General features: G+C 46.4%; 1 protein-coding gene and 1 pseudogene across 2 annotated transcripts in view; one reads left to right on the top strand and one right to left on the bottom strand.

Annotated features, from left to right (window-relative positions):
* Nucleotides 1-27,154, top strand: part of WASHC4 (WASH complex subunit 4) — a 1,268,393-nt gene that overhangs the window by 765,861 nt on the left and 475,378 nt on the right. The window lies entirely within an intron of this gene.
* LOC144770917 (U3 small nucleolar RNA-associated protein 18 homolog pseudogene) lies at nt 10,757-12,229 on the bottom strand (annotated as a pseudogene).

Below are 27,154 nucleotides of genomic sequence, written 5' to 3'. Positions count from 1 at the left end.
ACTTCCTACTCCCTTGCTGTTGCAGCCTCCAAGCAGCTCTGATTTGCCCACCTCAGACCCAAAACCACTCAGGTGCAGAATCCGATATTTCCTTCCAGGCTAGTATTCAGTCACAGTAGACCGTTTGGTTTTGCAAACTGTACACCCAGCCTTTCATTTTGTCTCCTCCTCATATCCCCCTGCACCACGACCGATTTCTGCAGGCTATCCCTCAGTTTCCATGCAGGAAGTGAGCCCCCTTCTGGCAAAGGGTGCCATTCAAAAAGTGGTAGACTTAGAGAGAGGCAAGGGATGTTGCTCTTGCTAGTGCCTCATGCCAAAGAAGGATGGGGTATTCAGGCCTATCCAGAATCTCCAGCTGTCAAACACCTTCTCAAGGAAGGGCAAGTTCAAAATGCTCACTGTGGTGCAAATTCTTCTATGCTGAGTCCTGGCGACTGGATTGTTTTGTTCGACTTGCAAGTGCATATTTTCATATATCCATCTTGTAGTCCCACAGGTGCTACCTGCGATGCATGGTGGGGTTGGAACACTTCCAGGTTGCTGTTCTGCCTTTAGGTCTTGTATCTGACCCACAGGTGTTCACAAATTTGAAGGCAGTGGTCACAGCTCATCTTCGAAGGTCGGGGATACTTGCATTTCCAAATCTCGATGTTTGACTGCTCAAAGCGACTTGCCACAGTCAACTGCAGACCACCTCTTAACTTTCCTGACTTCTTCATCACTGAGCTGAAGTCCCACCTGAGTGCTGCACAGAGGATTCCTGTCATAGGGACTTTCCTAGGTACAGTAACATTCAAGACCTTTCCACCGCTGCAGGATTCCTGGGTCATTCGGGATATAATTCTGATGTGGGCCCTTCGGAGGACACGGCATCAGGGCAGTCGGGATAACTGAATCCAGATCTCACAGGTGATGGCACAGCATCTGCAGTGGCGGTGGACAGCAGCCAACCTGATATGCGGAAATCCACTCTCCCTTCCCCATCCAGGTTTCACGATTGGGACAGAGTCGTTGCTGCTGGATTGATGAGGCCATATCTGGGAGAGTTGGAGATCAGAGGCTTTTGGTTTCCTGTGGCGTGTCTAGCGCATAGCAGTCAGTTGGAGATACATGTTGTCCAGTTAGACGTAAAAGCCTCCTGGCATCCATCAGGGACAGGTTGGTGCAGGTCTTCAAGGACAACATGATTGCCATGTAGTGCTACACTAATCAGGTCAAAGAGAGGTCCTGAATGCTGCACCAATAGGATTTATGTTTTTGGCGGTGGCTCGATCAGCAGTACATCTTCATGTTGACTGACCACATGATTGGGTCCTTGAACACCAGGACCAGTGTTGATTAGCAGACTAGTTGGCACAAAGCTTCTTTGAACAGTGGGACGCATCCTGGTTAGATCTGTTTGCCACAGGTGAGAACGAGCAGTGCACGCACTGGAGTTTCTTATAGGAAAGATACTGGGAGACGGATTCTGACTGCGATTAGGCATGGGCCTCCTTTACATGTTCCATCTACAACCTCGATTTCTGAGGAATGTTGTAAGAAATGGGGTTTCTGGTTGGCTAGGGTATGCACCTAAGCCAGGCACCGCCCACCACTCTAGTCAGGGTAAGGGAGTTACACACCCAAGATAACCCCTGCTCACCCCCTTGGTAGCTTGGCAGAGCAGTCAGGCTTATCCCAGAGGCAATGTGTAAAGCTTATGCGCATCACCCAGACACACCAGTGACACACTAGATACACCACAAAAGGGACTCTACACAAGGTTATATAAAAATATCCTTTGTATTACACATAAAACATATTTGACCATATCACATTAATCATGGTGCCACTAGGCACTTGTCATGAAAATGCATGTAAACTACATAGTTCATCAGTCACTTAGCCATAATGCAATGATCATACACATAATAGTGCAGTAAAGGAAATACTTTTATGTTGCACATGTTATCAAACATCATGAAGCATTGTACATAACAATACTACTGCGCATTTATCACCCTCGCATACATATTATGCAGTCTCTGGAAATAACAGTACTGGTTATCCTGTCCCAAGACATAAAATGTGGGCTTTTTGGGTTACACATAAATCATAATGTTAGGCATAAGTTTAACCATAACCTCCAGTAATCGTGCCAGCGCCCATGCCCTCTTCCTAAAAGTTATACAGTACTCAGTCACCAGGTGCAGTGCCTAGCAGCCCCTGCATGCCCACCAGCATAAACGCACTCAAATAACACCAGCGTGCCTACTATCCGCAGGGTGGTAGTTTCAACCAATGCCACCCAAGATAAGAGCAGCTGCCCGCGATCGAAGCAAGGCGCCCAGCGGACTCACAACTGCCGCCCGTAGGGCCCCTCACTCGAAGTCCAGTTTGAGCTGCACACAGCGGGGTAGGTTGAGGCAGTCTCCGTGGGCCTATGGGCACAACAGCAGGACCTCTGGAACCAGTGATCCCTTCCTGAGCCTGGCCTCTCCTTCGATTGGCTGAACCACTGTCCTTTTGCGGACTCCCCCAGCGTGTCCCTCACGTTGGCGGGGCTCTTCTAAGCGGTTCCCGGGTTGCAGTAGGTTGTGGTCCCCCTTTTGGAAAGGGGGGCATTCTTGACTGAGAGACATGGCTGCAGAGCTGCCAAGACGACGCTTCGCCTTAATAGGATCGCTCCGGGTTGGGGCTTGCTTTCTCTCTGTGGCCACGCACCGAGAGTGAGGGAGGGGGAGAGTACTTCCTTAGCAACCAGCTCTGCCCTCCCGCCACTTACAACCCCTGGAGCCGTATAGCACTTGGCCTGCGCTTGGTAGAAGACAATCCCTGCGGTCACCCGTCCCAGTTTGGAGTGCTCCTTACAATGAGTGGGGGGTTAGGTATTCAGTTTGAGGATTCCTATTCCTGCTACACCAAGCCGTCAACTACATCTTCTGATCCCTATCAAGCAAGATACTTTTCATTAAAAATACTTTCTATGGAAAGCTTTGCTGGGATTTTAACATACCCTCCCCCTGGGCCAAGGTCATTGTTTAGTCAGAATTTTACTAATCGCATAGAACCTTACTAGGTGCAACTTAATTTGACGCTCCTAGGTGATTTTAATTTTCACTTTGATAAGACCTTATGTAAAGACTCTCAGACTCTTTTAGAAGCTATGGCATTCTGTGGTTTCCCTCAATTAGTAAAAAACTCCACTCATGAGGCTGGACACATTTTGGATGGTATATTTTTGAATGACTCCTGTCTCGTGGTAATGGAGCCTCTTCAACTCTCCTGGTCAGATCATTATGCTGTTCCTTTTTCTCTCCTAATCCCTCTACCACATACATCTTTGAATAAGGGGAATAGAAGGGCAGTAAATGGGAATTTCAGCCATATTAAAAAGGAAGTTTTCCTTAAAACTCTTAGTAATCTTCATTGGATTATTCATTCTGATGCCAGTTTGGCATCTATAGAGTTTTCCAATTGGCTACTAACAGCTATTGATTCCCATGCTCCTGCACTAAGCAGGCAGAAAAAAGCCTACGGCCCCTTGGTTTTCATAGAGGCTAAGGAAGCTTAGACAATCCTGCCGTCATCAAGAAAGGATCTGGCATTGGTATCTCGACTTGACTGAAAGAGACCTTCATAAACAGAAATTAGTGGAATACAAAACTGCTATTAAAGAGGAAAAGTCATATTTATGTTCTCGAATTAGCGATTCTCTCAGATCCTCTAGGGAACTTTTCAGTGTAATTAACTCTGTCTCCTCTCCTCTGGTTTCTGCCTATACGGGTAGCTCTCAGGATCTTTGCGACAAAATGGCTATAAATTCTTTCATTTAAAGATTTCAGAAATATATTCCTCCTTGGACAATCTCAATTCAGAGTTGTCCAATACAGTTCCTACTACTAGCCCCGCTCTCCTTAATTCTCCTACACTCCGCGAGGGGGTAGCTAATTAATCTGCCTTCCCGTCCTTGTCTCAGGAGCACACTGATTGCCTTCTATGGAGAATTATCTCCGGATACCCTCTGGAATCTTGCTCCCTGAAGATCATGAAATTAGGAAGGGAGATGATTGTACCTCACCTTACCTCCATGCTTAATGTAGCAATTTTATTGGGACAGTAACCTCTCACTTGGAAAACTGCGGTGCGCAAATCAAACCATTATTAAAAAAGGCTACTTTAGTTGAATTAAAAAAATATTGATTTACCTCTCTGTTGCCAGTCCCTACAAAAATCTTGGAGAGGCATCTTAATTTCAATCTTAGCTCCTACTTGGATCAACATCATTTGCTTGATGGCTCTCAGCTTGGCTTTAGGAGTGGCCATAGTCTCAGGACTGCTTTAACCTATGGAATAAACAACATCCGCATTCAAGTTGATGCTGGGTAATCCTCTCCACTAATTCTTCTAGACTTAACAGCGGCCTATGATACATCTCACCCTCGAGGTTGGTCAGCCGTCTCAAAGAAATTGGAGTCACAGGCTCCGCTCTGCTGCTTCTGTCCTCTTTTCTCACCGACCGGTCACAAAAAAGTAAAATTGGATCAATTCTACTCTGATGCCACTCACACCTTCTGCGGAGTCCCACAGGGTTCTTCATTGAGCCCAACCTGGTTTAACATCTATGTCACCCCTCTGGCCAAAGTCATTAGTTCTTTTGGGCTGGAGGCTCTGTCCTATGCTGATGACACACAAATTATTGGATCAATCACCAATGGTATAAAGGCGTCTGCAGCAAACTTTTAAAACTGCATGCGGGCTGTGGCCTCCTGGATGGTAGATAACTACCTTCGACCGAATGGTGACAAAACAGAAGTCTTGATTTTTGGTAGTCAACAATCTATAAGGTCCCACTCTTGGTGGCCTAAAATGCTCGGCTCATGCCCCTGTCAAGCTCCAACAGCAAAGAATATTGGTGTCATAGTTGACAGCACTCTTTCTTTTGACACCCAGATCAACAGGACGGATTCCACTTGTTTTGGTATCATCAGGGTCTTGAGAAAGATATTTCCATGTCTTTCCTTTTCCTTTCGAAAGCAGGCAGTTGTCGCTCTGGTCCTTTCCATATTGGATTATTGTAATGCCCTCTATCTGCAAATCAATAAGAGATCCATTCACAAACGGCAGCTTGTACAGAAGGCAGCGCCCCAGACTTGTGATGGATCGTCCTAAATTCCACCCTGCTTCGGCATCTATTCGCAAGTTGCACTGGCTTCCTCTAGGCCAGAGAATTTTGTTCCAGGCTCTTTGCCTCGTCCACAAAGCTCTTCATAATTTAGGCTCCGAAGGTATCAAAAAGCTTTTTCAACGGTATGGTCCTACCAAACAATTACGATCTGCCAGTAAAAACTGGCTGGTAGTTCCCAGGTTCAGGAGAGCCAGGTGTGTGTGGGGGGGGAGGGGGAGCTTTTTCTAAGCTTTGGAATACTCTTCCGGTATCTATCTCTGGACAAGAGTCTCACTCTCTTTTCTATAAGGCCCCGAAGACTTGGCTCTTAACTACTTAATTGTTAGGTTCCCTTTTGTGCCTCCTGCGACCACTGGCTCTATCTGCAGCGCCTTGACGCCTTTGGCAAAGTTTGCACTTTAGAAGACTAATATTCATTCATTCAATCAATGAGGAAGCACTCTCCTTACACCTGGCCCACCAATAAAGCGTTCCAACATGCGCTTACTTCTTTGCAAAGGGGGTAACTGAAGGGGACAGTGCTCTCCACGCACTGTTCCTGAGGCACCAAGCACTAGGCTGGGAAAACAGCGCTTCTGCAGGCTTTCTTTCTTTAGCAGGAAATGAAAGGGTGAAGAAAAGTCCAGTCCTTCTACTGCTCCAGGCAAGGCCATCCCTCCCCACTCACATCCGGCTTAGCGCTCCTCACACGGCTTTTCAGCTTGCCACTAGGCAGGTCATCTTTAGACCCAGCAAGGGTCTTTTTCCATGAAATCTTTTGTATCCCTGATGGAGAGAGATTACCAGCTTAGTTTACTCATATCACAACATACTCACCTGGGCCCATAAACATACACACAATAAGCCGGTAATCTGAAGTTTGCCACTGCCGATCAGGAATTATTTACCTTATATCAACTTATACCTGTACACCATAACTTACCAATTCATTGTTACTGCAAATTTAAGTTTAATTAGGGGATTGGATCAGGAAGTTAGAATAATAGGTATAACTAAACAATTTACTTTTATTTTCATGGAATGACGACAGACTTTGGAAAGTTGTAAAACCTTTATCTATGCAATATTTTGCGAGCCAAATACCAGTACATACTAATTAAAAGTTTCTCAAAAATAAGAATATTGATCAAAACATAAATCTTTGGCGACTTAGTTAACCTTCTAGACACTGGTACCTGGGAAGGGTGAAGAAGGAAAGACAGCACATGGACATACCACATGGATTTATATTTACCTAGGATGGTGTGAGGACCAACCCTGGCAAAGGGCTGAAAAGAGAGGGTTCCCGACTAGACAGAAGCCAACAGGCCAGGACAGGTGCAGGATAGGACAGGTAACATCGTCTAAGTGCAACTCCAGCGTTACACCCTCTCCGATGCTACTCTCAGACCCCGACTGGGTGTATCGATTCTTCTTCCCCCAGCAAATTCCTGATTCTTCTGTCAGAGTGCTCGACCAGCCCCTTGCTCTCGATTCTCCTTCAGCATACGTTGGGTCAGTGACAGATCCGTGACAAGTCGGACAATCTAACTGACTGAGCCTACCTTAGTTATACCAATTTCCAGGGTATGTACCATAATGTTTCAATATTCGTGTATTCCCTTAATGTGCTTGGACAGTGGGATGGGAAGAGGTCATCACACCATACTAGTATGAAATCATCTTCATTGACTTAATTTTCTATGTTCCCACCCATAATTTTATTTCCTGTGCATTTAATCCTCCCAGCAACATTCACATTATTTAATATACAATGTCTAACAATTTTATTCGAATCGTCTTCCTCTTTTCGGGTCAAGAGGTGTGGTTCTCAGGCACATTGCTGGTAAGATGGGACTTGGCAGTCTTTCAATGCCATGACTTCAAGGTTTTCAAAGTTCAAGTGCACATGCGCATACAATCCAAGATGGAGATTCAGACACCCTTCAGGCCCAAATTCAAGCTGAAAAAGTTAAAAAAAAAGGATATGTTAGAATACAAAATTAAATGAATGCACTGTATACCACTTATTCCTACTCTAATCCCATTAATTTATTTTATCTATTGCATTAGCAGTTAAGCAAAACACACTAGGTTTAGTTTAGACAGAAGCATATGCATTAGCTTGTGATATTCAAAGAGGCCATATTAGGCACTACTGCCCAGCTGCAAAGAATTCCCACCAAAAGCAAAGTATGTCGTACTACGTAGATGCAGTAAACGCATGCGCAGAAGAGTTCCCACGTTTTCGGCAGCCATATTAAGACACTCTGGTTACTGGTTAGTAAAACAAATAGACAAGCTAACCCTATATACAGAAATGTTGTGTTGTGCATTATTAATACTCACAAAACGTGTTGGTTAATTTAGTACATGTTATTTCGAGAGGGATGAATCCAAGCAAGTTTCGTTACGTGTGAAACCTTGCTCCATCAGCAGGTCACCTTTAGACCCAGCAAGGTTCTTTTTCCATGAAACTTTTGTATCCTTGTCCCTTTCAATATGCGGCAAACACACACGAGCCCTTGGAGATTCTTCACAAACTGGATACCACAGCAGGGCAAAAAGAGTCAGTTCTTTTCCTTCACCAAGGACCAAAGCAACAGCTGCAGGCCAACCCAACCCTCACTCAGAAAAGGCAGCACTCCTCACAAAGTCCTTCTGCCCTTCTTTTTGGCAGGGTCCTCTTGTTGTTTGAAGTAATCTAATGTCCTGGGGGTTTAGGTATAATACTTATACCCCAAAATGTAATTGTTCTCTTTTCGGCCACAGTCTCTGAACCCAGTCCAAACCAGTCCTGTCCTTCCTGGTGCAACATGACCACAGGGGGCGGACACAGCATTGTGCAAAAGAAGACACAGCCTATTCAGGTGCAAGCGAAACTCCTCCCACCACTCTAAATGCAGACTAGGTCTATTCAGCCCGGCGATGAGTCACCCTGGCAAGGCAGGGCCCACCTCAGCCTCCCCAGTGACTGTCTAGAGTGAATGCACATCTCACCTCCTGCCCTCACACCCCAGATGCTGAGTACACAAACAGCCAGCGGCACGCAGAATGGTAAAGTAAAAAAATTCCCACTTTCAAAAAGTCAGAACACAAAACAATGAACCCGGCTCCGTACTACCGTACACTCCTGCTACTCATGGAGTAACGAACAGTCAACTCTTTAATCTATCTGAATGGAATTTTTATTAGACCATTCCTGTTTCTTTAAAAGTTAATCAAAACAATTTTTTGGGGACTGAAAAAGAAACATAGACTTATCAAATTCATACATGAACTTACACATATATACAAGTCACAATGACATACACTTAAAGACAAAAATGGACTTAGAAACTGTAAAAAAATTATTAGCAACTGCTTGCAACATGACAAAATCAGCAAATGAATTCATACATTAATCTGATGTAAAACACATTTTTAGAAAAATGTACATCCTATACAAAATTTAGTAATAAACATGAACATATGCAATGTTATGAACCACAAATGTTATTCCAGCTCCAACATCAAAAGAGTATCTGAATAGTGTATCAATCCTTTATCCAATAGTTTCCTTCAACACTTGCCCCATTCAGAATTAACTAAGTGCCTCCCAAAATGCCAACGGGTTTCAAGACCCAGGCGAATAGTACTGGGACTATCATCAGGGCTTCATATAAATGGACCGGATATTCTACAACAAACAAAATAAATAAATCATGCAAAAACAGCGTCAATCCAAACTGACTCTCTCTCTTCTACATGTAACTATGTACCTGTTTTCTAGAGTTGGAGCAGCCGCTCCAGCTCGTTTACTCTAAGAGTTTTTTTTTTTTTTACCACTGACTCGTTTATGTTACTGACTACGAGGCTCCCTTAACTTTGCCAGTATAAATTTCTGAAAAGAAAGAACCAAAGTATTGAATATATCTACTTCTACTCTCAACTTACAACCCCAGAGATATGTACCTTTACTGCAGAGTATAGGCAGGACTGAGTTCCTTGAAGACTCTTTATTCTACAAAGGAATACAAAGGAATACTTTCAAAAATTGGCATTTTCAAACACAGAATTTAACAAGCATATACAATGCAACGGTCTCACCTTTGCAAAGGTTAGAGCTATTGGCATTATAAATGACAACATTTTTATTTATGTGTTGGTTTTGAAAACAGATAAATAAATGGCATTGTCATTTACAATGCCAATAGCTTAATCTCTCACAAATGCCAGACCTATTGCATTTGCACACACACATACACACACAGAGACACACACGGACCCACACACACAGAGCCACACACACACACACACACACACACACACAAACACACACATACAGAGCCACACACACACACACAGAGCCACACACACACAGAGCCACACACACACAGAGCCACACATACACAGAGCAACACACACACAGGTGAAGCAGGAGCCCCGAACAGCACATGGCGAGAGTCCTCATGGCAGCCCTTAAACACCCGCACTCTTCCCCCCGGGGCCCCATGTGCCCGGCCCTTATGCCTCCCGTGTGGAGGGAGTGGCCCTGCGCCCTAGGCCAGGCCTGGGAAGGTCCCAGTCCCGAGCCACCCTAGTGCTTGTACCTGCCCAACGTGAGGGCGCGGCGGTTCGGCGCTCACTGCTGACATCTGCGGTCAGCCAGTCACACTTCAGGATCCATGTCGGGGCAACTACCAGCCCTCATCCTTCCGGGGTATGTATCTTGAGTACCATCGCTCTGGGCCATAGTAACACCTGTGCATTCTGAGAATTATGGTCCTGCTGACTTCGGGTTGACCAATGGATCAACTGAAAAGTCGGTGCCCTATAACGGAGCAGCGCATGGCTCTGCAAGGCCAGCGCTGCGCTGTAGCGGTGGGGGTCCGTGGCGCTGTACTCTCTCTCTCTCTCTCTCTCTCTCTCTCTCTCTCTGCACATGGCCTGGTGACCTGTCAGCCCGACCTTGCTAGCCCTCACCGAACAAATAAATCCGAACTCTGCAGCAGTGCAACTTGAAAGAGACGCACGCTGCTGACATCTGTGGTAACTGAAGGTCACACTTCAGGATCCCGGCGGGCCCAACTGCCAGCCCTCACCCTTCCGGGTTGGGATCTTGAGCACCGCAAGCCATGGAAAATGTAAACATGAGGGGGGAGACGGGCAGTATCTAGGTTCAGTTAAATCTGAACTCCCGCAGTACAAGCGGGGGGGGGGGGGGTGGAGGGGGAGTGCTGGTTGGAAAGGTGATTCACTTGGCGAATTACTTCCTACATGTTCATTCTTTTCGAACCTCGGCCCCCTCCTTCCAGGCAGACTCAATCAGCCGAGGCCGCTGGAGCCCGGCAAACCGTCTTAATCCATTTGAATGCAAGTAAACATTTCATGAATCACAAAAATGATTTTGCCCTTGTTAATGACACCGCACACAAACAGGTGCTTGTGGGTTCTTATTCTAGGAGCAGTGTTGCACTTTTCAAAAGAACGCGCAGTCCCACAGAGTTACCGCTTGTTGCCAAGCGAAGTTATTAGTGGCACTTCCACATGTGTGCCTCTTTGTGAGTATCCCCATGGCCAAACGTAAAGTTCTGGGTCGTGCTGATGAAGGACTGCCTTGAAGCATCAAAAGCTACTGTAGTGCTTCAGACGATACAGCAATGCAATGCCCTTGTTGTTGGCGATGGAGAAGTAGCCACTGCCAGGGGAGAAGTCCAGGCACTGTGCAAGGTGGATGTTTTTCCTCTTGGCCAGCGGGAAATTTGAGAAGACGCTGAAAGTGGGCACATGCACTAGTCGCACAGCCTCATCCGCTGCACTGGATGCTATGGCTAACATCTTGCTGGTGGGGTTGAAGGCCAGGGCGGAGGCACAGATGGTTACGCTCAGGAGGGCTTTGAGAGGCCGGGCCGGGCTGGGCCTCCCACATACAGTCCTCTTGGGAGTAGACGTTGACCACGCCAGAGCTGAACCTACAAGCCAAGTACCGGCCATCCAGTTAGGCTGCCAGGCAGGTGGATCGCAGGCACCCCTCATCGGTGAAGCGGTGGAGGCAGCGCCGGTGCCCACATAGATCTGGGCACTGTCAGTGGTGAATACAGCGCCTGCAGTTCTGCCGTTCACTTTCACGTGCCTACGAGCTCCTTGGTGCGCATGGACAGTAGGTGCAGGTAGCCGGAGACCCCGTGCAGCAACAGCAGGGGAGATCTCGAACGCCCGCAACCAGCGCTCTGACAGGCCGCGGGGCTGGACGGAGCTCAGCCCGCCACCCTTCATGTCGTACAAGTACAGGCTGCGGCTGCGCTTGCCGGTGGCCAGCACTTGCTGCCCGTCGGGGGTGAACCGCGCCCGGTGCACGGGAAATCCCTCCAAGTGCAAGCTCTGGATCAGGAGGCCGGCGCCTCCATCCATCTGGAAGAGCCCAATACTGCGGTCCAGGCAGACCGCCAGCAGCACGCCCGCCGTTGGGTGGAAGTGCACGCTGCTGAGCCGCGCCTCGGAGTGTCACGCCTGGTTAGCGGGCGGACACCTTTTGATGTGCAGTGTGCCGGGAGGCAGGGTGTGGGAAGCCCGGAGTAGTTTTCCAATGCACTGTTCCAAGCTGTCCTCCACGGGGTCCTCTACGGGCCGCGCTCCTCCCAGGCTGGGGTGCCACCCATGGCTCTGCGGAAAGTGGGGCTTAGGCGGCTTTGGAGCTGCCCCCGCGACAAGTTCTGCTCCACAGAGCTCCATGCCAGCTCCCAGGGAAGCGGTGCCGGAGATCCACCGGAGCAGAGTCAGCCTCGTCCGCATCCTGCCATGCAGGCTGCTTGTTGAGTTTCCGACGCGGGGCAGCATCCTCTGCGCCAGACTAGTCGTTCCCCGGGCCCTCATGCTCGCTCCCAAAAACCAACGCCTCTGCCGGCCGGTCCCCGCGAAGGGCTTCCAGTAACTCATCTGGGTCTCCAAACACAGCCTGCTCCAAGCAGCGCTTGGCGCCACCGAGGGGCTGGGATCCCGTCTGATTTTCCCCCGGCGAAGTTTCTGAGGACCATCTGCCAGTTTCTCGGACTCAGCCGGGCAACTTTTACGCTTCTTAACGCCTCCGGTGCCACCCATTTTCAGACAGACACACGTGCGTGCGACTTGAAGTAATGATGCGCCGTCTGATGACGTTAATCACGCGATGACGGCGAATGCAAGGCTCTACCCAACCAATAGGCTGAAAAACAAGCGCTCACCATTTGTCTCTAAGCCCCGTCCTTTTCAGACTGGGGGCGTGTTTTTGAGAATGTAGAAAAAAAGTCAAAAACATGCCCTCCAATCTGAAAAGGACGGGGCTTCGAGAGAAAGAAGAACGTCACTAGGACTTCTTACATTTAGTCTTTAGTCTGGGCTAAAAAAGCATAAATTTAGTTTTGGAGCTATTTAGCTTCAGCCCCTGTTCAGCAACTGTTGGAGCCCCTGCAGCGACTTAGAAATAAGCAGTGTGTCATCTATAAAGAGGAGTGCAGGGACCCTTCCTCCTCCTATTTTTGCTGCGTCACAACCATCCCTGCTCATGAAATGTATAACATAATTTATATACAGGGTAAACAATGTGGGTGCTAATACGCACCCCTGTCTCACTACTTTATCAATATGAATCGCCTCAGTTAATGCCCGTTTTCCCCCTCCTCACTTGTGCCAGGGTATCCGCATGTAGCCTTATTAATTTGTTCTGATGGGGAGCCGGCACACGCGTACCTTCTAGAACTTACCACAGCTTTACTCTGGGGACCATATCAAAACAACTCGCAGATCAATTAAGGCAACATACAAGTTGCTGTTGTTGATTATAACTTCCCTCAAATAGATGCACATGAAACAGAAGATTTGATCTAAGGTGCTCTATTGTGCTCTAAAACTTGCCTGCCACTCTGAAAAATTATTCTCCTCGCATATCCAATCTTGGATATGGGCAAGCACCTGTTTGCAGAAGATTTTCTGCAAAGAGTCTATGAGGCTGATAGGCCTGTAGTTCACTTGGATTGCACGATCTCCCTTCTTAAAGATGGTAACTATTTCTGCCTGCTTCCATGATTGGGGGATTTCCACGCACGAGAGGATACTATCAGAGATCAAATTAATATATGGAGCCCAAATTTCTGGGTTTTCTCTGTATTGACAGTTGGGTAGCCTATCAGGTCCTGGGGCATGTCCAGGAGCACAGGAATTGATTGCCTTTTCAGTCTCACTAAGCGCGAATTGCAGTATATTAGGCTCAAATAGGGAAACTACTAACATGTAAGATGCCACTATCCTACGCCTATCTGTATACAGTTGACCCACTCTTCTGGGTGAATACAAAAATCGAGCACTGGTTTGTTCCCACTTGAGACCACAGCTGTAGTTTTCCAAAATCCTTCGGTGTTCTTATTAGCCAGGGCATCATGCAGGTTCGACCATAGCGAATCTTCCCACTCCCTCTTTGCATTTGTAATCACTTCCCTATGGTGTGCTCTGGATTTGATAATCTCTACTTGCGATCTAGTTTTGATAGCATCATGTAGCTCACCTTTAGCCACTCTACAAGCTTTGTTGTACCAAGAGTCGGGTTTAAGACAAGGTTTCTCTTTTCTTCTTGACGTACCCAAGACATCCCTTATTATCCCCCCTAACATATTATGCGTTTGTGCCATCATACCATTTCTCAGATAACTAGGGAGTTTGGACAGATGTTCATAGTCAGCAGTAACAATTCCCTTGATGGTATTGAGGGCTGCAGGGTTTTTAACTACCCACCTGATAGATCTAAGGTTATTTGTGGGCTGGAGCGCTCCAATATCAGTTACCCCTGCTCCCTTAGTTTGAAAATATGTATTAAAACAACCGTACACCAAGTGCGCTGTGATCACTTTCACTCGGTCAATCACTTCCATGTCTATGATGGCAGGCCAAAGCTCAACTTGTACCAAAAAGAAGTCTATTCTATTGCAATGGCCCGGTCTATTAAAAGTGACTTTGCCCTGGCGATCCAAAGTACATCTGCTATTAGTGGCTCTAAGGCCATGATCAAGTGTTAATGAGAGCAGCTGGCCTGCTTTTGGAGACCATCTTACTTTAGGTAATTCTAAGTGGGTGTTGCCCCATTGGTTATCCATCTCAGAAGTTAAGTCATGTGGAGCAGCAGCTATCCGTTCAAAAGTTGAGTTGAGATCTCCTGCCACCATGGTAAGGTATCTTGCCCCATATTTCAGAAGTAGTTGCTCAAGTTGATAAATGGTGGTAGTTTCTTCATTTCTACCCATTACTCTGTTGTAAACGTTGAATATTTTTAAGGACAGGCCAGAGGGGAGCAAAACTCTGGGGACTCACTCGAACCTTTCCTGGAACTTAACCCGCCTAGGACTGGTTCTGGGGACAGGCTACTCCATCGTCCTACTCGGAGCACTGAGGGGGTCTGTGCCCACGATTCCTGCTGCGATTCCTGCCGCTTGTGTGCCGGCTGCGCATGGGGTTGCCTTGAGCCCTGAAACTACATCTCCCAGGATCCCCCAGCGCGGCACACACCACCCTTGTCATCACAAAGCGCCAGAGGAGCTTAAAATCACTTGCCGCCTCATGCAGCGCGGGACACGCGCGGGCGTGCCCGGGCAAAGCCTGGGCCAAGGGCGGGCCCATCCGCGCCTGTCAGCGGCAGGCAGATGCTGGGCTGGGCCACCCCCCTGTCATCTTGTCTCCTGTTACAAGGTACTTTATTACGACTATCTGTGGGCCCATTTGCGCAACGAATCCTGAACTATTTTACTTCCATTCTGGTGGGAGACTACTGATTGACTGTAAAAGGTGGCTGGGCCATAAACATTATGGAGAAAAGGAAAGCAATGGAGGGCGGGGGTTTAGTTGGGAACAAAAAAGGGAAAAAGGTTCAAAAAGCAAATCATGAGGGAAATAATTGTGTCCTAGACAGAATAGAGATCCTAGTTTCTGAATGTGAAGAGATCTTGGGGACTGACAATGTAGCAACTGATATTGGTATAGGCCTGCAAGAGAGTGAATCAGTTAATCATCCCCAATGTACAATCCCATCGATGTTTAGGAAACAGGTTTGCTCAACCACAAACCTAATCACTCATAGCCCTGTGGTTGAAGGTACAGGGAAACCCAGTCAGCCCTCACCTTCCACTCTATCATTGAATCAAAATAATTCAGGGGCAATAAGTGATAACCAAGAGAAGGCAATCCGCTCTCCAATCCATTGTGTTAATAGATTTGCAGTATTGGAGCATATGTCTGAGGGACCTGAGGTACTGGGTTTTTAGGAACCGGTGCCGAACCGGTAACCCAGCGGTGCCAGGGGATCAACACACCAAAGACCTCGGGTTCTCCTGAGTCAGACCCACAGAAACTTCAGAGTCTTCCAGGTGAAGTCAAAGATTAGTTTATTGGCTGCAACCAAGGTGACAGGGTCCTAGAAGTACGATACAAGTATATTCAGGAGACTGCACACTTTCATGAAGTCAGGCTTCTCTTCTTATACCTAATATTCACCCTTTGGCGAAACATTCCTTGGGTGCGCGGTATTTCATTTATGGTTACTGATTACAAAAAGAAAAGCAGAGTCATGATGACATGTACATATTTCACGTCGTGCTGCTCATAACAAATCATCCGGCAAGACCCAACATTTCATCAGATATCGCTGGACCCCTAATAAAAACGGTCACCTCCCCACCATAAAATAAGTGAGGAGAAAGGAGTGAAGAAAGATGTGAGCGAGATATGGCAGGTGTGCGTGCTGAAATGGTTTTATGGCCGGTTGGGCCTAGATACTATCTTGCTTGGCCACTGGGAGGGAACTGACCTAACGAGCTCGGCCTGGGGCAATGGTTCTAACTTGTACTGGGGTCAGGAAGAAGTCGATTAAGGAGTACGTGTCCTTGTGGAATCAAATTCGACTGGATTAAGGCCTATGTAGAGGGCAACATGCAACTGAGGGTTCAGAAGGTAAATGACGATTTCGAGGCGCAATTGTCACTCGAATATACTGAAAATATACGTGCTTGATGTACTCGTCATTTCCGGTCTTTTGATACCAAATTCGTCCTATTTCGACGAAGTTTTTATTCTCGAGTCCGGTACTATTACGGATCCATATTTTTCAGAACCACAGACCCTCCTTTTGCCCTTACATAGGCAATTAATCTATTCTCATGTTAATCTGAGTCCAGATCTATATTCCTAAAGTCATTGAGGTGTTGCTGCAACATCATTCTAGTGCTGAGTTCGTGTCTTGACACAGGCTTCCTTACACATGATGTAGCACAGAGGCCACATATTGCAGGAGCACACTGTATGCATAGACAGAACAGGAAAAGAATGGCTAAGACCATCCCAATGACCATCAGAATTTTCCATCCCCAGGCAGATATCAGCCCCCAGAACCATCCCATTAATGACCAATCTCCTTTATCCACATGAATAGATTCGGAAATCTTATGTAGTTTGGAGATGGCCCTGTATACTGTTGGAGCATTATCTGGAATAAAGATGCAACAACTGGACTGGATCAATTTGCATACTCCACCCCGGTCCGCAAGTATTACATCCAAAGCGACCCGGTTCTGAAGGGTCATCAGTCGATCCGACTGGAGCTCAGCAGTCAGGTTACTAAGGGCACCGGCAGTCTCAATCACGGTGGATTCAACTACCCTCGTCAATTGCCTTATGTTTCTGCTGTTAACCATGGCTCCCCAGAACGGCAGAATACCCATTGCAAAGTCACCAAATTCTTGACCCGCAGTGTCTTCTTTACTCAAAACACCTCTAACTACCCTTGTCCGATGGTAATCCGCCGCTGCTGTGTAGGTGGGGGGTAACAGGAATGAAACAAAACATGAGCCCGAGAAGTCAGGGGGCAACCATGTATAGGCTCTATCGTGGCAGATGAAATAAGTACCTTTTGCGGCTAAAAAGGCAGGGGAAGTCTGAGATCCAAAAACATACGTTTCTGTGCAGACACTCTTCCCTAGCTGAGCCCTGGGATTCCTACCAATACCTTGCAGACACAGGTGACCTTGATGGGGTACGATCCAGATAGGGGACGATCTCTTGGCTTGCTGTTTCTCACTCAATGTAGCGCCATATCCGGTCACATTCCAACCTACATATGCAAGTATCTCATCGTCCGGGGTATCTTCGTAAGAAGTCACTTCCTTGATCATGTCAACTATACCCTTCACTAGGGCGCTAGTCTTGAGGTTGTCTTTTACAGAACGTAGGGGTTGGATTTCTCGTGCATATATGAACATTGTCCTATATGCCCATACTGACCCATTGTGACTAAATGGCAGGACCAAATAGGGGATACCTCTATCCGTGGTGTGGGGCATGAGACCACACACCCAACAGTTGGTTGTGTTCATTACAAGTTGGTGTTGGTGTAATAGCTGAACGAAGGAGTTATTAATGAACTCTAATCTCCTATTTGATTCGTGGTCAGGCAAAGAGTGGAAAGAATGAGAGGAAACAGTAGGGGGAGGTATGGGCGATGTAGTAGGCGTGAATGTCATATGAGAAGAGAATAAAACATAGCTTATCAAAAACACCATTACGCTAAATATCATAAAAATACACATCATTATAAAAAATTTCTTTCTCATTGTTTTCAAAAGCCTCTGCTTAAAGTTCATTTGTCTGGCAGTTCTCTCCACATCAGGAAACTCCATCCTCTCTAAGGTGCTGCCCGCGGCGGTAGGTTGTTTCTGCTAAAGGATGCTTCCGTCAGTCTAGGGTGGCTCCCTTCGACCAACTGGAACCAGCAACCTATTGTTGTCAGCTGCACCCAAAAGTCTTTAATCAACCGCGACCCTAGCAGCGGAACCCGGATGGCGGTTCGAAAAAACAAAAATAAGCAAGTTACCTAGATGGGAGAATCTGCATTTTCAAAATAGCACTTTGGAAGGAAAAACTTATTATTTTATTAGTCCACAGGTTTTTCTCTCGGATCAAAGAATAAATCACTTTTACTTTAGTCTGTTTTTCTCGGTCGTAGATTATAGCGTCTTTTCCCGGGTGCTGTCTGGTCCGGAAATAGTAGCTCAGGTTCCACAGAGTTCAATTGTTCTGATGGCGGCGTAGTTTCTTGAAAAATGTCCTTACTGTCACAATCGCGTTTAGCTTCTTTTACGCGTTCATCAGTTGTGCGCTTTGAGTCAGTGCCTCCTGTTCGGACCCATTGGTCATGTGGCAGAGGGAAAGGTATTCTCTTACAGTGGATCCCGTGGACCCAATTGGCCTTCCCCTCCACTTTAACAGTCGACCTTGTAGACAGGAGGACGAGGTGAGGTCCGGTCCATCTGGGCTGGTCGTTTCTTGTCCTCTGGAAATTCTTGACCAGAACCCAGGAGCCAGGGTCAATGGAGTGACCCGGTGTCTCGGAAACCGGAGGCAAGGTGTTGTGGACCTGTTGATATAAAACACGCAATTTAGCCGTCAATTCATACAGATAGTCGAGCAAAATGGGGTGTTGCAGCTCGCTAAACTTCGTGGGCCTAGGCACTCCCCATATGTTGGCTGGCCGACCAAAGACTATTTCATAGGGGCTGAGTTTCATTCGCGAATGCACAGTCATTCTGGTGGATAGGAGTGCTAAGGGTAGAGCGTCGGGCCATTTAAGACCCGTGCTCGCTTGGATTTTGGCCAATTTAAGTTTAAGCGTGCCATTGTAACATTCCACTAATCCAGCTGATTGGGGGTGATTTGCAGCGTGGAACTTCTGACTAATGCCTAGCCCTTCACACACTCGTTTCATCACACAACCCACAAATTCACTTCCGTTGTCCGACCAGACCATTCTAGGCATTCCGAACCTGGGGAAGAACTCTTTCACAAGGGCTTTCGCTGTGGACAAGGCAGTATTGTCCCTTAGGGGATAGGCTTCTACCCACCTTGAGAAGGCGCAAACAACCACGAGCACATATTTTAAGTTGTTGCACCTCTCCATGTGTATGAAATCTAGCTGCAAAACCTCGAACGGATACGTAGGAGGTGCAAAATGACCAGCTGGAGTTGGGGTCCCCCTACCAGGATTGTGCTTCAGACATACCATGCAATTCTTGACAACATTCTCTGCACACTTGGGAATCCCTGAATTCTTCCACACTGGGGCCAACGACTCGCAAATCCCTTTCGCGCTGATATGGGCCATCCCATGAGCCATTGTAACCACTGCAGGCACGTATGCATCGGGTAACATCCATCTTTGTTGCTCTGTCGATTCAATCCAACAACCATTTACATCCATTCTCCCTGTACTTTCTTTCCACATGCTTAACTCTTTCTCCGTGGCCTCAGCTTGGATGGACTTCACACTTTCTATTGTGTCTTCACATATTCCAACATCACCAGTCCATCTTTCTGGGCTCGCAACATACATTCGGCTCATCACATTCTTTGCCGTTTCTTTAGCAGTTTCATCAGCAAATGCATTTCCACGACCAACATCATCGATCACTTTCTTGTGTGCACTACATTTTACAATCGCTACTTTCAGGGGCAACGTCAGTGATTCAAGAAGCTCATTCACCAACTGACCATGCTGAATTTTAGCTCCATGTGAAGTCAGGAACCCACGTTCTCTCCACAATCGACCAAAACTGTGAGCCACTCCAAAAGCATACTGACTGTCGGTATAGACAGTCACTTTCATTCCTTTCGATAACACACATGCTCTCGTTAACGCCACGAGTTCGGCGGCTTGAGCCGAACCATGTGGTATACGCGCAGTTTCAACGATTGTGTGCAGAGTTGTGACAGCATATGCTGTAGTCACATTACCATTTGGGAGTTTAAAGCATGACCCATCCACCCATAATGTACCATCACATTCGGCGAGAGGAGTATCGAATAGATCAACTCTCCCTTTGGTCTCCTCCTCCGTTCTGAGGAAACAATCGTGCTGTTCTGAAGCATCCGATTCCTCAGCAATAGGTAATAATGTGGCTATGTTCAGAGTACTGCATCTTTTGATGTGCACATGGCTCGCTAGTAGCGTCAATTCATAACTGGACAGTCGAGCACTAGTTAAGTGCTGTGTCTTGGTCCTATTTAACAATGTGTCTACCGCATGCGGGACCATCACGATTAGTGTATTATTCATTACTAGACCTGCAGACTGTCGAATAGAAACAGCTGCTGCTGCTGTGGCCCTTAGACAACTTGGCAATGCTCGCGCTACCGGATCCAAAGTTGACGAAAAATAGGCGCATGGCCGTTGTCTATCTCCGTATAACTGAGTCAGCACAGACAATGCACAGCCCTCCTTCTCGTGGACATATAATGTGAAAGGCTTACTGTAGTTGGGGTTACCTAACACAGGGGCCGAACATAATGCTGTGCGTAATTCGAGAAAACTTTTCTGACACTCATTAGACCAAGGAATGGGATTGGGTGTATTTGTACACGTTAGTGCCAATAAGGGTTTGGCTAATAACGAAAAATTTGGAATCCACTGTCTACAGTACGATGTAATGCCCAAGAAAGCGCGTACTTCTCTCTGCGTTCTTGGCACATTTAATTTTGCTATTGCCTGAATTCTTTCTGGGGTCAGTTTCCTTCCCTCCTTCGATAAGAGATGACCTAAGTAGGTCACTTCTTGTCGGCAATATTGGAGCTTGGAAAGTGACACCTTGTGATGTAGATCACATAGATGACGCAGTAGTGCCAATGTGGCCATTTTACATATTTTCTCAGTATCCGCGGCTATGAGCAAATCGTCCACGTACTGTACTAGAGTGGAACCTTCGGGCAAAACCATTGCGTCAAGCTGACTTTTCAGAGCTTGACTGTATATTGAGGGGCTTTCACAGTAGCCTTGAGGAGCGCGTTTAAAGCGGAAACTGCGACCACCTAAGCTAAAGGAAAAAATATCCCTGCTTTCCTCAGCAATCGGGATACTGAAGAAAGCATTCTTCAGGTCAATCACCGAAAACCAGGATGCAGATGCTGGAATCATAGTCAATAATGTTGTAATGTCGGGGACAACTGGGAATTGTGGCACCACTATCTTATTTACTTCCCTAAGATCAATCACAAATCTATACACAGGTGGCTGAGAAGGGTCAGTTCGTTTTAAAACAGGCAGAACAGGACTATTGCAAACATTGCCTCGTGTTTCCTCAATTACGTCTTTCTCAATTAACTCGTAAACAATCGCTAGCAAAGCTTTTTCACCCTCATTGGATATTCTGTATTGGGGAATTCGTGGCATTTTGACATTCGACTTCAATGTTACAACATACGGTGGAATTTCTAAAAGACCTACATCATTCGGACCAGTAGCCCAAAGAATATCCGGAAGAAGTGTCAATTCTGTTGGAAGCGTATTTCTCGACAAATACATGGGAGAAACCACTTTCTTACCTAAAGTCAGTTGTACTCCTGAGGGAGAACAGTACAAAGTCGCATACAATCTTTTTAGCAAATCTAATCCTAGCAAATTTTCACCACAACCTGTTGTCAAAATAAGGGGTGCTTCGAATTCACAAGGACCAACAGAAAGAGATAAAGGGTCAGAAATCGGATTTCTAACCGGGGCGCCAGAAAAACCTACGGAAACGTTCATTTCGCCAGACAAAGGTGCGCCAGGGAGTTTGGAGTGCATAATAGAACTCTTTGTAGCACCAGTATCCAACAGAAAAGGTTCTGACACACCCGATGTAATCACCTCAACGTAAGGTCCACTCTGATCTACTGGAACTGAAACAACTCCCTCTCTTTGTCTAAGGCCGTCCTAGCAATCGTTATTCTCCCACTGCTCATTTTCTGTGTAATACTCATCGACGTAGTATTGAGCTGTCCTGTCAGATACGTTATTTTGCTGGTCAAACCTGTTCATAGAGTTTTGTGGTGGAAGGGGACGTGTGTCCTGAGGGGTGTTTCCACGCCCTCTACCTCTGGGCGCTTGCTGACTACCACGATCTCGTACACCAGAAAACTCATTTGTACGTTGCGGCAGGGCAGGACAGTCATATTTGTAATGACCTTCTTGTTTGCAGTATAAACACTGGTTGGGACCTACGCGGTTTTGATGGTAATCGAATCTCTGCAAGTTTCTCTGCGGCTGCTGAAAAGTGTTCCGGTAGTGATTCGGACCATTATTATTTTTATTACCACCACCACGTGGAGGATAAGCTTGCTGTAGCAAAACCTTCGTTTTGAGTTCTCTAGTTTTCTTCTCTACTTTATCTTTCTCATCCTTGTCTCTATTCTCGTAGTACTGTGCAGTAGCTAATATCTGGGCTGAAGATGAGACTGCCCAAGAACTTTCTGAATCTTTCAATTTTCTACACAAGTCTGGAAGCAGATTGTGCACAAATTTATCGACGAACAATCTCTGACCACCTTCTGTGGTCATATCTTGACCGCTGTGGTCAATGAATGTTTCTTCAAATCTGGTGAAGAAATCTGACACAGTTTCTTCTTTCTTTTGCTTGCATGCAGATAACTTATCCCAATTTACACGTATCGCAGGCATTATTGTCTTCATGTAATCTACTATCCTACCAGGTAGTTCCGCTATCAGGGGTTCAGGCTTCGCACCACCAACTTGTCGTGCATCTGCAACAGTAATATTAGCCCACGTGTCACCTAATTCCTGGTCATGATCTTCATGACGAATTTTTCCCCATAAAGGCTGTGGAACGACGTTCCCGAATAACATATCGATATCGGCTAAATTCATAATACATGACCCAGCAGTTTGTGATAATTCTTTATAGTACCCTGCAGGATTTTTACGCGGATCTGGTAGTGTTTGTTTGAGTGCTAAAACTTCAGCTCGTTTCCATGGAACATGTACCCATACTCGGTGAAAGTGGGGCAGGACAGGTGGGACAGCTGTCGCGTCACCCTCTCTCCACTGTGGGGGAACTTCTCTCATAGGGTATTGTCGTGCCTTTTTCCTACTAGATGCACTAGATTCTGATGGTGACCCAGAACTACTTCCCTTACTTCGATGTGATAATAGCATTTCAATTGCTTCTTCTACATCGGGACCTACAATCATACCCAGACTAAACTTAAACCTTATACGACACATCTCTTGTGGGAGGCAATCCTGATCATTGTCTTCTAAATCTTCGCACAGAAAAACACACATCTGTTCGAACACATATCTCTGTGTCGCTGTTTCCCATTGATGGAAAACTTCCATGACAGACTGTAAATCATATTTTGCAGTGTCCATGACCCATTTCCGAGCTAAATTATTCAGGGAATCTCTCTCTTGATAATCGGGCAGTTGACTTCGCAACTGTCTTCTTCCTATGTTAGGGGTCGTAGCAGGCGACCCGAAAAGTGGTAAAAGAAGATTAGTAACAGTACTGGCCATTTTCTGCCGAAGGGAAGGTGAAACGGAAGAACAAACAGATGAAAGAACGGGGTGAGGTAAAGCGGATGCAGAGATGGCAGAAGAGGTATGAGGAATAATAGATGTGGTGCTAGGCAAAATCATAGAAGGGGCATTTGTAGAAAGTACAGTAGGCAAGATCGTAGAAAACACAGGAGAAACAGAAGTGGTCGGTGGGCCTGGAGGAGGCTGCACCGAAGAAGTAGGAGCCAGCTGAAGAACAGCTGGTGGGTGCTGTGGAAAAGCCAGAGGCACAGCTTGTGCAACAAGAGGTTGCGGGGGTGCTGTAGCATTCTGCGCATAGGGGGGTGGCGAAGTTAACAATTGCGACATTAATTGGTCTTTTTCACGCTCTTTTTCTGTCCCTTGCTGAAGAGACGACAAAACTGGATAGCACTTATCTATTGCCATTTTACGTTGCCTGTGCAATTGCTCATTTATCTGCTCTTCCTCATTATCTTTAAACTGCACGGCAGCTTGCATTACTGAAAGTCCTTCTTCTCTCTTATTTTTCTTAGCTAATTTAATTTCTTTTTGTTTGGCTTCTTTGCGCCATATGCGGAAATAGTCAAACATCGCCGGCCGGGCTTTCTTTTTGAAGAGTTTAACTTCAAGGTTGTCTAAAATTTCAGAATCAAAGCTACCATATTGGGGCCATTTTAAAACACCGTCTTTCCTAGTGTATTTAATCCATACCTCGTTGTAAACGATGGGGCCTACCCCATGTTTAACGTACAGCTCGTAAGTCGGAGTTCCAACTGGAGGAACCGGACATGAGTCCTCCAATCGGGAGTCCCTATTATTATTACCAAGACAAAACAAATTCCCGAGTCTAAGACTAGGCATCCTTTCTCTCTAGTCTAGTTCCAAAACTTCAAAGGAGTTATCGATTACGATATTGCTCGTGAAAACACGAGTCCTTCGGTTATGGTACTTGCAAGAACCAATAAAAACCTTTATGTATCTCTAAGATATCACAAGGTAAGTCCAACTAAGGACTAGGAGACGCTCCGCTTATACTTAACTGAAAATTATCGATGGCTTCACCAGAAGACTCGTCTCAGCGTTTCGCTCTACCGAAAATGTCAAGGGTCCAACATCAGGGCGATAGCCAGGGCAGCAGTCCTTGTAGCCGTCGGGAAGCGGGGAACCTCGTAGTAAAGACCTTCGGACCACGTCGACATGCAGGGGTCGATGAGGTGGTGGGCCCTCCTCCGGAATTTTCACACAAAGCTCCTCACGATCTTCAGGCTGATTGGTACCACTGGAATCGCCCCAACGCTGGGCGCCAAATGAGGTACTGGGTTTTTAGGAACCGGTGCCGAACCGGTAACCCAGCGGTGCCAGGGGATCAACACACCAAAGACCTCGGGTTCTCCTGAGTCAGACCCACAGAAACTTCAGAGTCTTCCAGGTGAAGTCAAAGATTAGTTTATTGGCTGCAACCAAGGTGACAGGGTCCTAGAAGTACGATACAAGTATATTCAGGAGACTGCACACTTTCATGAAGTCAGGCTTCTCTTCTTATACCTAATATTCACCCTTTGGCGAAACATTCCTTGGGTGCGCGGTATTTCATTTATGGTTACTGATTACAAAAAGAAAAGCAGAGTCATGATGACATGTACATATTTCACGTCGTGCTGCTCATAACAAATCATCCGGCAAGACCCAACATTTCATCAGATATCGCTGGACCCCTAATAAAAACGGTCACCTCCCCACCATAAAATAAGTGAGGAGAAAGGAGTGAAGAAAGATGTGAGCGAGATATGGCAGGTGTGCGTGCTGAAATGGTTTTATGGCCGGTTGGGCCTAGATACTATCTTGCTTGGCCACTGGGAGGGAACTGACCTAACGAGCTCGGCCTGGGGCAATGGTTCTAACTTGTACTGGGGTCAGGAAGAAGTCGATTAAGGAGTACGTGTCCTTGTGGAATCAAATTCGACTGGATTAAGGCCTATGTAGAGGGCAACATGCAACTGAAGGTTCAGAAGGTAAATGACGATTTCGAGGCGCAATTGTCACTCGAATATACTGAAAATATACGTGCTTGATGTACTCGTCATTTCCGGTCTTTTGATACCAAATTCGTCCTATTTCGACGAAGTTTTTATTCTCGAGTCCGGTACTATTACGGATCCATATTTTTCAGAACCACAGACCGCCTATCTCGGAATTGATTGACTGTAACTCTGCTGGTACCGGCACCCTGATAAATAGTTGTGGCTGTAGGGGCTCAAATGAGGAGCTACTACGGAAAGTGGAGTTACTTCAAAATGAGGTGGAACTTCTAAAGAAAATGGTGACAGTTCTAAATTCTAGGTCCGAAACTCCCATAGTTGTAAAAATCCAATTATCTTAACCTCTTCCTTTGAAACGGCCTTCCCATTGGGGTAATTTAACAAATGGTGAAATTGTGGAAAGTCGGGAACGTATGCCCCTTAAGCCATGTGATACAATTAAAGCCACCCCAGCCCGAGATCTGAGTTTGAAAAAAGCCCAAGTTAATGCGTTAAAAACACCTGGAGCTCGACAAACTTCATTTCCCCCTAGCACTATGAGGTATGAGGTGCAGCTCCCATTGGCCACATCTAGGGACTCCCTGGCAACAGTTTATATGGTAAAAGTCCCAAAACCCTTGAGTAGACAGGGCTATGAAAGTAGCGGGTCTTTGTGTAACAAGGCAATACATTGGCTACGCTACGTAAGGGGTTGAAGGTCCATAATCCGCGAGGATATCCTCAGATCTAGGAGGATTACTTCGCAAAACTCAGAGCTAGACTGTATTGAGTTAAAGCTAACAGACGTGGCTCTGGCTGATAATTTGCTGGCCCTGGAGTTCCTCACCTCCGCTCCTGAACATTCAGCCATTCAGATTAGACATCTTCCACTCTGGCCACCATCGGGGGCGCTAGTCCACGAGAAATCTGGGTACAAGGGAGGGGGGTCTGGGTTGAACAGGGTTGACTGACCAAAACGCAGGGACATTGAGTGCAGCATCCCAACCATAATTCAAGAAAGGTCAAGGGAGTTAAAAGTTTCGGCTACACCGTTGGCTTCAGAAATTGTGTTGAGTCAGGGTTTGGAAGTAGGTAATGCCCAGGCAACATCTATCATTGTAAGTAGTGTAGCAGGGGTAACCAGGAGTATAAAGACGAACTCATTATTTCTTAACATACTCTCGTGGAATATAGCTGGGTTAGAGAAGAAACTACAGCTCCCTGAGTGGAATAGATTTGTTGAGAAACACGAGGTATGTCTATTTCCGGAGACATGGAGCTTAAGTCCTTTACACAAGTCCGGCTATACCTCTTACTGCATCCCTGCAACGCGTTCAGGTAGAGGGCGTCCATCTGGCGGATTGCAAATCTGGATAAGTGTTGCACTTAACTGGACCATTTTTACCCATCCTTGCTCATCACGGGATATCTTGCATCTGACTGTTAAAAGTCCACACAATGGCCCAGTCTTGGAATTATTCAATATCTATGCAAGGGGCTCCCCAGGCGCCCAGATATCATCCACCGTATCCTCCCTAGAAAGTATGTTATCGTTAATTTCGCCAGACTCTAATGTTATACTGACTGGGGACTTTAACGTTACATTTTAACACTTGAGTATGGGTGATCCGTTGGGAACTATTGAAGAAG

The sequence above is a fragment of the Lissotriton helveticus genome, chromosome 1_1 (genome assembly GCF_964261635.1).
Source record: "Lissotriton helveticus chromosome 1_1, aLisHel1.1, whole genome shotgun sequence".
Classification (NCBI taxonomy): Eukaryota; Metazoa; Chordata; class Amphibia; order Caudata; family Salamandridae; genus Lissotriton; species Lissotriton helveticus.
This window is presented reverse-complemented; position numbering and strand designations above follow the sequence as displayed.